Here is a 12,158-nt window from a genome sequence, read left to right as displayed (position 1 = left end):
AAGACATGGCCAGGGATTTAATGACTGCAAATACAAATAAGATGTTTGAAACAGAATTTAAAACAATAATCATAAGGCTACTAGCTTGGCTTGAGACAAGCGTAGAAGACACTAGAGAATGTGCAGAGATAAAAGAACTGCAGAGATAAAAGAACCAAAAACTAGTCAGGCTGAAATAAAAAAATGCTACAACCAAGATGCAAAACCAAATGGGTGTAATGACAATGAGGATGGATGAATCAAAGAAACAAATCAGTGGTATAGAAGAAAAAATTATGGAACATAATGAAGCTGAAAAAAAGAGGTAAAGAAAGGTATTGGATCATGAATGTAGACTTGGGGAAATCAGCAACTCAATAAAGCATAATAACATTCGTATGAAAGGAGTCCCAGAAGAAGAGAAAGAAAAAGGAGCAGAAGGTTTATTTGAGCAAATTATATTGGAAAACTTCCCTAACTTGGGGGAGGACTTAGATATTGAAAAGAATGTGTATTCCACTACTATAGGATGAAATGTTCTGAATATATCTGTTAGGTCCATCCAGTCTAGTGTGTCATTCAAAGCCATTGTTTCCTTGTTGATTTTTCTGCTCAGATGATCTATTCATTGCTGTAAGTGGAGTGTTAAAGTCCCCTACTCTTACTGTATTATTATCAATGTGTTTTTTTTATGCTTGTTATAATTGATTTATATATTTGGGTGCTCCCAATTTGGGGGCATAAATATTTACATGGAAGCAAATGAAAATGAAAACACAACAGTCCAAAATCTTTGGGATATAGCAAAGGTGATCCTAAGAGGAATATATATTGCAATACAGGCTTACCTCTAGAAGCAAGAAAAGTCTCAAATACACAACCTAACCTTACACCATAAGGAGCTAGAAAAAGAACAGGAAACAAAGCCTAAAGACTGCACACGAAGGGAAATAATAAAGATTAGAGCAGAAATAAACAAAAAAGAACCAGTAGAACAGATCAATGAAACAAAGAATTGGTTCTTTGAAAGAATTAATAAAATTGATAAACCCCTAGCCAGACTTAACAAAAAGAAAAGAGAACGGACCCAAATAAGTAAAATCATGAATAAAAGAAGAGTGATCACAACCAACACCACAGAAATACAAACAATTATAAGAGAATATTATGAAAAATTATATGTTAACAAACTGGGCAATCTGGAAGAAATGGATAAATTCCTAAAACCATACAAACTGCCAAAACTGAAACAAGAAGAATTTAGAAAATTTGAACAGACCAATAATCAGCAAAGAAATTGAATCAGTAATCAAAAATCTCCCAACAAACAGAAGTCCAGGGCCAGATGGTTTCCCAGGGAAATTCTATCAGACATTTAAAGAAGAGCTAATACCTATTCTTCGCAAACTGTTCCAAAAACTAGAAATGGAAGGAAAACTATCAAAATCATTCTACAAGGCCAGCATTACCTTATTCCAAAACCAGACAAAAACCCCACTAAAAAGGAGAATTAGAAGCCATTATCCCTGATGAACATGGATGCAAAAATTTTCAAGAAGATACTAGCAAATAAAATACAACAATACATTAAAGGCATTATTCACCATGATCAAGTGGGATTTATTCCTGGGATGCGGGGGTGGGTTCAACATTCACAAATCAATCAACATGATACGCCACATTAATAAAAGAAAGGATAAAAACCATATAGTCCTCTCAATAGATGCAGAAAAAGCATTTGACAAAATACAGCATCCATTCTTGATAAAAACCCTCAACAAAGTAGGGATAGATGGAACATATTTCAACATCATAAATGCCATATATGAAAGACCCACAGCTAGTATCATTCTCAATGGAGAAAAACTGAGAGCCTTTCCCCTATGGTGAGGAACAAGATAGTGGATATCCACTATCACCATTGTTATTTAACATAGTACCAGAAGTCCTAGCCTCAGCAATCAGACAACAAAAAGAAATAAAAGTCATTCAAATTGACAAGGAAGAAGTTAAACTTTCTCTATTCGCAGATGACAGGATACTCTATGTAGAAATCCCAAAAGACTCCACCAAAAAATTACTAAGGACTCATATATGAATTTAGCAAAGCTTCAGGATATAAAATCAGTGTAAGGAAATCTGTTACATTTCTATTCACCAATAATGAAGCAGCAGAAAGAGAAACCAAGGAATCAATCCCATTTACAACTGCACCAAAAGCCATAAGATACTTAGGAATAAACCTAACCAAGAGGTAAAAGATCTGTACTCTGAAAACTATAGAACACTTACAAAAGAAATTGAAGAGGATACAAAGAAATAGGAAAAAATTCCATGTTCATGGATTGGAAGAAAAAATATTTTTAAAATGTCTATACTACCAAAGCAATCTACACATTTACTGCAATCCCTATCAAAATACCAACAGAATTTTTCACAGAGCTAGAACAAACAATCCTAAAATTTTTATGGAACCACAAAAGACCCCAAATAGCCAAAGCAATCCTGAAAAAGAAAATGAAAGTAGGAGTCATCATGATTCCGGACTTCAAGATATATTACAAAGCTGTAGTCATCAAGACAATATGGTAATGTCACAAAAACAGACACATAGATCAATGGAACAGAATAGAAAAACCAGAAATAGACCTACAATTATATGGTCAACTAATCTTCAACAAAGCAGGAAAGAATATCCAATGGAAAAAAAGACAGTGTCTTCAACAAATGGTGGTGGGGAAAATGGACAACAACATGCAGAAAAATGAAACTGGACCACTTTCTTACACTGTACACAAAAATAAACTCAAAATGGAAGAAAGACCTAAATGTGAAACAGGAAACCACCAAAATCCTAGAAGAGAACACAGGCTGAAGCCTTTTTGACCTTGGCCATAGCAACTTCTTACTAGACACATCACTGGAGGCAAGGGAAACAAAAGCAAAAATGAACTATTAGGGCTTATTTAAGATAAAAAGATTCTGCACAGGAAAGGAAACAATCAACAAAACTAAAAGGCAGACTATAGAATGGGAGAAGATATTTGCAAATGACATATCTGATGAAGGGTTAGTATTCACTATCTATAAAGAACTTATCAAACTCAACACTCAAAAAAAAACAAATAATCTAGTTAAGAAATGGGCAGAAGACATGAATAGACATTTTTCCAAAGAAAAGATCCAAATGGCTAACAGACATATGAAAAGATGCTCAGCATCACTCATCATCAGAGAAATACAAATCAAAACCATGATGAGATACCAAGACACACCTGTCAGAATGGCTAAAATTAACAACACAGGAAACAACTAATTTTGGCAAGGGTGCGGAGAAAGGGGAACCCTCTTGCACTGTTGATTGAATGAAAACTGGTGCAGCCACTCTGGAAAACAGTACAGAGTTTCCTCAAAAAGTTAAAAATAGAACTACCCTATGATCCAACAATTGCACCACTAGGTATTTACCCAAATAATACAAAAATACAAATTTAAAGGTGTACATGCACCCCGATGTTTATAGCAGCATTATCAACAATAGTCAAAGTATGGAGAGAGCCCAGGTGTCCATCAACTGATGAATGGATAAAGAAGAAGTGGTATAGATATACCATGGAATATTACTGAGCCATCAAAAACAATGAAATCTTATGATTTGCAATAATGTGGATGGAGCTAGAGTGTATAATGCTAAGCGAATTAGTCAGAGAAAGACAGATACCATATGATTTCACTCATATGTGGAATTTAGGAAACAAAACAGATGAATGTGTGGGAAGGGGAAAAAAAAAGAGGAGAGAGAGGGAAGCCAAGAGACACTCAATGATAGAGAACAAACTGAGGGTTGATGGAGGGAGTGGGTGGGGGGTAGGGGATGGGTATTAAGGAGGGCAGTTGTTATCATGAGCACTGGGTGTTATATGTAAGTGATGAATCACTAAATTCTACTCCTGAAACCAATATTACACTATATGTTAACTAACTAGAATTTAAATAAAAATTTGGAAGGAAAAAAAAGAAAAACAAGAGAATGAGCATTCTGGTGAGAAAAAACTATATGAGCACAGCCAAGGGAATGTAGAAAATCATAATATGTTTGTAGAAGTATAATATGTTCTCCATGACTTTTATATAACATTAAAAGTCATAGGTATGTGACATAAAACTTGTGATATGCAGGGTCAAGTTATGGAGAGACAAATACTCAAGACCTTAAGAAGAAGGCACACATCTGAGAAATATTTAGCTCATAAAATTGTCAGTCTTGTTAACTGATTGAATGTAGCAACTGAGGGAGATAGAGGAATCTGGAATGAGTTCTAAGGTGCAGCTGGAGCAAATGCATGAATCTTATAGATGACATCTTCTAATTTGGTCAGCTGATGGGAATTGCATTTTAGTTACATCTCCTAAAATGAGGAGCTATATCTCCTGATATATCCTTCAGAAGCACAGCTCCTTGAAGTTAATAGATGTTCAAACATGTTCGTTGAACATACACACCATGAAAGAAGTTGTAAGCTGAACTATCTGATTGGGCTATGAATGATATTTATTAGATAGTTGAATATCAGCCTGTAAATTAAAACTGTGGAAATAACAGTGAAGAGATTATTTATTTGCTGCATCTGGAGGCAATGAGGAATGACATATGTGTACCCTTATGAATACAATATCCAAGGAATTACTAAACATAGGGCTTAATTTATGACGATAAAACTAAGAAATTGTGACCAACATCCTGACCACAGAGAATTTTGTTCCCATAAAACTTACAACTTAACATTCTGGAATTTTTCATAATAAAGTGTATTTGATGATTGGGGATGCATGTTTAAACACTGTCTAACTAGAAATGAAAATAATGCAGCATCATGAATAAAAATTGCAATAATCCCTTAAAAAGTAAAGATTACTATATATATTACCATTTTTGATCATCATAATAGATCTATGTAGTCAGTTCAAAGATTTCAATTCCCATGTTACAGATGACTCAAAGAGATTAAATGACTTACTTCAAATGATTTTCAGGGTCTGCAATACACTCCCTAAGCCACTGAGATAGAAGAGGACTTGGTATGAGAACTAAAATAATTCAAATATTTTATTGTGGGAGAAATATAAGATGGCTTCAATTGCCTCAAAGAAGAAGCCTATTCTAATAATATGAGAGGATAAGAATTAGGTACCAACCAAGGAATGCTTCCAGCTTCGGTGGATGAGCATGTATCAGACCAGTCCTCCACTAGTGATATCTTAATGAGCTAGAGGGGAAAAAAACCCAAAAAAACCTATTCTAAGAATATGAGAGGAAGGTTTGAGATGAGAAGAGAGGACTCAGAATAATTACTGAGAACAATGGAAGGAGAGCTAAGGACATGGTAAAGATTGGTTAATATTGATAAAATAAGATTACAAATCACAGAAATAATTAGATGTACAAGAGCTTCATATTAGAGAATATGTTAGGTTTTCTAGTTTTCTGAAATGGAAGTAAAGTTTGTTACCATTACCATGCTGTCTCATGGTAAGGTCCAAGAACTATGATGTTAGTATACTTTTTGGTCTTAAAATCCTAAAATTTCTAGAATTATAGCAGAATTTATCAATATGGAGAAGTAGTGTGGTGTATCACCAAAGGTAACTCTAAGGGTAGTAACATGTCAATTTCAAATCTCAGTGGTTATAAACATAATATAGTTTATTTGAAATCCAATCAGCAGCAAAGTGCTCTGCTCCACACAGCCATTCAGAGACACAAGATGAAGGGGGGCCTGCCATTTTCCACATGTAAGTTGCAGTGTTACTATGGAAATCAACATCCAGCTGGAAGAGGGAGAAAGAGAGAGTGGAGCATTCATGGGGCCAAACTGGAAATGATAACATCACATCCTTGGAACTCCATTGGCCAAATTCAGTCACATGGTCACATATAAGGGAGGCTGGGACAACTGTCTAGCTATAAGACCCAGAGAAAAGGAAAATGGGTTTGAGGAAGAACTATGCCACACAGCTTTAATGTATGTTTGTTAGATAAAAAGTCATTAGATATCAAAGATGAGTAAGACTAGAAGGTGATACCTGAGCAACAATGAACTCAAAAGAAATAAAAGTGAAAAAAGCAATAGTTTTAAAACCATCTTTGGTGAACTGGCAGTTTTCCCACTTATGTATGAAATACTGGAGTATATGAAACATATCCTTGAAATAAGTGGAAGATAACAAGGTCACTTCATAGAGAGTGAAATTTCAGGTACTATGGATGGGTAAGAGGTTGAAGATGTAGGGTAAGCTTGCAGTAACAAAGGTTTCTAGATATATCAGTAAAAGGAGTGAGAGAGGGTTCAGTAGAGTTTGCCCATTTATTCAACAAATATTTAGAATTGTTTATGCTCTAGGCTTTGTACAAATTTTCTGGGGATGTGAGATTGAATAGTAGAATTATGGAGAAAATTACTCTGAACGTTAAGTAGAACAATGCAAAAAGGGAGAATATGGAGTTGGGTATTATATATGTATAGATATATATGTATATATGTATACATGGAAATAGTACATACATATTATATATATACATATATACAAATAGTATATACATATTATATACATATGTATACATATGTATGTATATAATAGATGCTGTTCTATTTTCATCATATCTATCTATCATCTATTTATCCTCTATCTATCATCTATTTATTATCTATCTCTCCAGATGTGATCTATTAAAGGGATTTGAGAATAGCTGAGGCAACAAGAACTAGAGTAGAGGTCTAGCATCCCAGAGAGAAAGGTAGTACACAGAAGTGAGCTTGGCATTCCCCTCAACATTCTCCTCCAGGCACTTGGCAATGTTTAGATTTCAATTAAGACATTAAGAAGCTGAGCAGGGTTCTCAGTAGTTTCACAAGTACTATAAAGGCAAAAATTGGAATTAAGTGTCCCCTAAGAAGGAGAGGAGCCTAATAAGCTCCCCAGGATTAGTTGGGGTCTGTGAAAGAATGCACAGTGTGAGTAGAGGCAAACAAAAAATACTTCAGCCTTTACAGAGATTGAAAACTAGCTTCTGATCGACTTAGTCCCAGATTGTACGAAGGTGATCTACCTTGATACTAACTGCCTGCTGAAAGAAAAAAGTTTGATATATCCACTCAGTGAAATACTAGATGGCAATGAAAATGTACCATCTGCCACATGCAGAATCATGGACAAATATCACCAATATATTTTGAAAAAAGTCAGGCTCTATGATTCTACTGAAATGCATTCCCAAACAGGCAAAACTCAGCTATTCTTTTAGATATCATATAAGATATCCCTTAGGAAGGAAGACATTTAGTGACTGCAAAGGTGTATGACTGAGTCTTCCAGGGTAATGTTAGTGTTACATTTCTTAATGGACATGGTATTATATGGGATATATGCCTTGTGAAAACTCATTGAGCTGCACCATTATAATTTTGTGTACTTTTCTGAATATGAATACGCATATTATACCCCTATAAAACTTTTGAAGTTTGTATTTTAAAAATATATAAAAATATCAACAATTTAGAACAGTTGGTTTGTTGGGACCTTTCTTAAAATTTTTTTAAACTGTTACTGCTACAGGCTTATTTATGCAATAAAATCTGCATTGTAAAAATAGGCTGTTATGAGGAGGAAGATGGTGGAGGAGTAGGAGACCTAAATTATATCTGGTCCCAGGAATTCAGCTAGATAGGGATCAAACCATTCTGAACACCTACAAACTCAACAGGAGATCGAAGAAAAGAACAGCAGCAAGTCTCTGAACAGAAAAGCGACCACTTTCTGGAAGGTAGGATGTGCGGAGAAATGAATCCGAGGTGATATTTGGGAAGAATGATGGCGGGGGGAGGGGGCCTCCATCAGCCACTGCTGGCAAGTGATAGAGCCGCGGAGCACAAAATTGGAACTTTTAGAAGTCGGCTCCGCTGAGGGACGTCGCTCCAGTGGCTAAGTGGGGGGGGGGGGGGGGGAACCCTCGCGGGGACAGTGTGGTCTCAGGACCCTCAGGGTCACAGAAGGACGGGGGTGCCTGAGTGCAGCAAAGCTCCCAGGTATCAGAGGGGAAGCCAGCTGCAGAGACGGAGCTGAGGTGCGGGCTCTCAGCTCGGGGTTGCCATAAACCGTGATCCGTGGCACAGTCGGGCCACTGCTCCTCCAGCAGGGACCCAAGAAGCGGCAGATCCAGGGAGACTCCCCTTCCTCCCCCGGGAGGAGCTGCATGGGAGCGCACTGCAGGGATCTGCTGGGTTTGGAGACTCCAGACTCCAGAGACAGAAGCGTTGGGTCACAGGCCGGATGAGCATGGAGTACAGCCAGAGACCAGGGAGATGGGAGTGACTGACTGCTTTTCTCTGGGGGCTCACTGAGGAGTGGGGCCCCGAGTTCTCGGCTCCTCTGGGGCTCCTCTGGGGCGGAGATTGGGAGGCCGCCATTTTCACTTTCAGCCTCCAAAGCTGTACAGAAAGCTTGCAGGGAACAAAAGCTCCTGAGAGCAAACCCGAGCAGATTACTTAGCCCAGACCGGGCAAGGGCGGGGCAATTCCGCCACCTGCAAAGACATTTGGGAACCACGGCAACAGGTCCCTCCCCCAGAAGATCAGCGAGAACAGCCAGCCAAGAGCAAGTTTACCGATCAGTGAGAACGGCAGAACTCCAGCACTAGGGGAATACTGCACATAGAATTCATGGCTTTTTTCCCATGATTATTTAGTCTTTCAAAATTAATTTTTTTAACTTTCTTTTTTTTTTTTGAATTTTTCTTTTTCCCTTTTTCAACCAACATCTTATCAATCCCTTTTTTAAAAAATCTTTTTTATTTTCATTTTTGAGTCATATTCTATCCCTTCATAGTAGTTAACCTTATTTTTGGTATATATATAAGTTGTTCTCTCTTTAAAATTTTGGGATACAGTTTCTTCTAACAGACCAAAATATACCCTAAATCTCTAGTGTATGGCTTTATTCTAGTCTCCTGCCTGATCACATTCTCTCCCCCCTTTTTTTAATCCTCTTTCTTTTTGAACCAACTTCTTATCTTATCAAGTCCTTTTATAAAATCTTTTATAATTTTCATCTTTACAGTAATATTCCATCCCTTCATCGTATTAACCCTTATTTTTGTACATATATAAGTTTTTCTTTCTTTAAAATTTTGGGAGGCACTTTCTTCTAACAGACCAAAATACGCCCCAAATCTAGTGTGTGGCACTGATCTATGCACCAGCCTGATCATATTTGATCATATTCTGTCTTTTTTTGTTTTTTGTTTGTTTGTTTGTTTTTATCTTTTTCTTTTTCTTTTTCTTTTTTCTTTCTTTCCCTTACTTTTCCCCTGGTTTCAGGTCTCTTCTGATTTGTTTAGTGTATATTTTTCTCGGTCGTTGTTACCCTGTTAGCATTTTGTTCTCTCATTCATCTATTCTCCTCTGGACAAAATGACAAGATGGAAAAAATCACCTCAAAAAAAAAAAGAACAAGAGGCAGTACCAACGGCAGGGACCTAATCAATATGGACATTAGTAAGATGTCGGAACTAGAATTCAGAATGATGATTTTAAAGATACCAGCTGGGCTTGAAAAAAGCATGGATGATATTAAAGAAACCCTTTCTGGAGAAATAAAAGAACTAAAATCTAACCAAGTGGAAATCAAAAAGGCTATTAAGGAGGTGCAATAAACAATATATAATATTATTATATTATATATATATACAATATACAGTAACAGTCACCTTACAGGCAATACAATGGCACTAAATTCATATCTTTCAATAGTTACCCTGAATGTAAATGGGCTAAGTGCCCTAATCAAAAGACACAGGGTATCAGATTGGATAAAAAAACAAGACCCATCAATATGCTGTCTGCAAGAGACTCATTTTAGACCCAAAGACACCCCCAGATTGAAAGTGAAGGGGTGGAAAACCATTTACCATGCTAATGGACACCAAAAGAAAGCTGGGGTGGCAATCCTTATATCAGACAAATTAGATTTTAAACCAAAGACTATAATAAGAGATGAGGAAGGACACTGTATCCTGCTTAAAGGGTCTATCCAACAAGAAGATCTAACAAGTGTAAATATCTATGCCCCTAACATGGGAGCAGCCAATTATATAAGGCAATTAATAACAAAAGCAAAGAAACACATCGACAACAATACAATAATAGTGAGGGACTTTAACACCCCCCTCACTGAAATGGACAGATCATCTAAGCAAAAGATCAACAAGGAAATAAAGACTTTAAATGACACACTGGACCAAAGGGAGTTCACAGATCTATTCAGAACATTCCATCCCAAAGCCACAGAATACACATTCGTCTCTAATGCTCATGGAACATTCTCAAGAATAGATCATATCCTAGGTCACAAATCAGGTCTCAACTGGTACCAAAAGACTGGGATCATTTCTTGCATATTTTCAGACCACAATGCTTTGAAACTAGAACTCAATCACAAGAGGAAAGTCAGAAAGAACTCAAATACATGGAGGCTAAAGAGCATCCTACTAAAGAATGAATGGGTTGGGGCGCCTGGGTGGCTCAGTTGTTAAGCGTCTGCCTTCAGCTCAGGTCATGATCCCAGGGTCCTGGGATCGAGTCCCACATTGGGCTCCTTGCTCAGTGGGGAGCCTGCTTCTCCCTCTGCCACTCCCTGCCACTCTGCCTACTTGTGATTCCATTCTCTCTCTCTCTGTGTCAAATAAATAAATAAAATCTTTAAAAAAAAAAAAAATGAATGGGTCAACCAGGAAATTAAAGAAGAATTTAAAAAATTCATGGAAACAAATGAAAATGAAAACCCAACTGTTCAAAATCTTTGGGATACAGCAAAGGCAGTCCTAAGAGGAAAGTATATAGCAATACAAGCCTTTCTCAAGAAACAAGAAAGGTCTCAAATACACAACCTCACCCTACACCTAAAGGAGCTGGAGAAAGAACAGCAAATAAAGCCTAAACCCAGCAGGAGAAGAGAAATAATAAAGATCAGAGCAGAAATCAATGAAATAGAAACCAAAAGAACAGTAGAACAGATCAACGAAACTAGGAGCTGGTTCTTTGAAAGAATTAACAAGATTGATAAACCCCTGGCCAGACTTATCAAAAAGAAAAGAGGAATGACCCAAATCAATAAAATCATGAATGAAAGAGGAGAGATCACAACCAACACCAAAGAAATACAAACAATTATAAGAACATATTATGAGCAACTCTATGCCAGCAAATTAGATAATCTGGAAGAAATGGACACATTCCTAGAGATGTATGAACTACCAAAACTGAACCAGGAAGAAATAGAAAACCTGAACAGACCTAGAGCCACTAAGGAAATTGAAGCAGTCATCAAAAACCTCCCAAAACACAAAAGCCCAGGGCCAGATGGCTTCCCAGGGGAATTCTACCAAACATTTAAAGAAGACTTAATACCTATTCTTCTGAAACTTTTCCAAAAATTAGAAATGTAAGGAAAACTTCCAAACTCGTTTTATGAGGCCACCATTACCTTGATTCCAAAACCAGACAAAGACCCCATCAAAAAGAATTACAGACCAACATCCTTGATGAACATGGATTAAAAAATTCTTACCAAAATACTATCCAGTAGGATCCAACAGTACATTAAAAGGATTATTCACCACGACCAAGTGGGATTTATCCCTGGGCTGCAAGGTTGGCTCAACATGTGCAAATCAATCAATGTGAGACAATACATTAATCAAAGAAAAAACAAGAATCATTTGATCCTCTCAATAGATGCAGAAAAAGCATTTGACAAAGTACAGCATCCTTTCTTGATCAAAACTCTTCAGAGTATAGGCATAGAGGGTACATACCTTAATATCATAAAAGCCATCTATGAAAAACCTACAGCAAAACCCATTCTCAATGGGGAAAAACTGAGAGCTTTCCCCCTAAGGTCAGGAACATGGCAGGGATGTCCACTATCACCACTGCTATTCAACAGAGTATTAGAAGTCCTAGCCACAGCAATCAGACAACAAAAAGAAATCAAAGGCATCCAAATCGGCAAAGAAGAAGTCAAACTCTCACTCTTGGCAGATGATATGATACTTTATGTGGAAAGTCCAAAAGACTTCACCCCAAAACTGCTAGAACTCATAGAGGAATTGAGTCAAGTGACAG

The sequence above is a fragment of the Phoca vitulina genome, unplaced genomic scaffold, assembly GCF_004348235.1.
Source record: "Phoca vitulina isolate PV1807 unplaced genomic scaffold, GSC_HSeal_1.0 scaffold53, whole genome shotgun sequence".
In the NCBI taxonomy this organism is placed as follows: domain Eukaryota; kingdom Metazoa; phylum Chordata; class Mammalia; order Carnivora; family Phocidae; genus Phoca; species Phoca vitulina.
Note: the sequence above shows the minus strand (reverse complement) of the source record.